The sequence below is a fragment of the Canis aureus genome, unplaced genomic scaffold (assembly GCF_053574225.1).
Source record: "Canis aureus isolate CA01 unplaced genomic scaffold, VMU_Caureus_v.1.0 ptg000462l_RagTag, whole genome shotgun sequence".
In the NCBI taxonomy this organism is placed as follows: domain Eukaryota; kingdom Metazoa; phylum Chordata; class Mammalia; order Carnivora; family Canidae; genus Canis; species Canis aureus.
Window position 1 is genome coordinate 1 of NW_027554635.1, and position 1,264 is coordinate 1,264.

Consider the following 1,264-nt stretch of genomic DNA (forward strand, 5'->3'; position numbering starts at 1 on the left):
AATACAAGTCAGTCCCTCCCTGCTCTTCATATTCCAAGTAGAAGTATTTGGCGTGAATACGGCTTATGTGTGGGCACCAGAAGGGAAGGCAAGAGCACCATTGACTCAATTGGTAGGTCAGGGCTAATATCACGTGAAAAAGATGATAAAAGACATGGAGGAATCTCACGGGCAATGTAAACGCAGTGGTAGGGACCTGAAGAAGTTAAGTGCTAGGTGAATTTAGAATGATTAAAATTATGTGAAGTGAATCAGGGAAATCTTGATAGAGACAGCATCTTATCTATTAACAGAACTTTAAGTAAATACCACAGAAAGGCTAGAGCCTCCAAAATATTAACAGGCTTAAGTGAAGCAGACACTAATTTAAAGAATGTCTGACATACAAAACGAGTTCCACTTAAGGACGTCTATAAATAGGTACCTAAGCACAGATTAAGGCCCTGTGTTTCATAAAAGCCGGCAGTCGGAGATGCCAAGGACACTTTTTAAATTAGCATATAGCTTACAAATTTCAGCCTATTTTTAATGTTCCATGCGGTCCCCGATTGGGTAAAGCAAGAAGTGGCTCCCAGCTGGTCACAGGGGACCCTCACTTGCAGGGATTCTGAGAACCACGGAGTGAGTACATGTTGCCAGCAAACCCAGAGAGCAGATGGAAGGAGTCCTGGGGAAAAAGGAGATGCTCTTGTTCCTCTAATTCTCATCAATTTTGAGGTGTTTGATCTCTGTGACTCCTATCTGAAGGAGTATGAAAATGACAAATACACAGGCTGCTCTGTTATGCTGGAAGGTGAATCTTAAAATACCACTCTTCCCACGTCCTGGCATTTTTCAGTTATGAGTTTACCTAGCCACTATGTAATGAAAACCCACTATGTGCCAAGGACCACGCTAAACCTGGGAATCCCTGGAAAACCAGATCCAGGCCCTGTGGCAGAGTCGGGTGGGGAAGGGAAGTAACCAGGCAACTTTCACCCAGGGCAGGATGTGCCCAGAGTAGAAGGCTCCGAGTGAAGGGGCCTGCAGAGTGACAGTTCCTAGTACTTGGTCCTTATAAAAGAAATACTGGCCAAAATGTGCCTGAAAGACTGAAGGGACATCCCAGGTGTCAGATGAGGCTGGAACTCATACAGTTATTTTCTGTATTAGGAAAACATGTCACACGGGTGCATGAAAATGATGAAATCTTTAGGTACATTTCTATTTTTAATTTCCTATCAATCCACAATAAGTTAATTTTAAAATGTTAATATATTTTTAG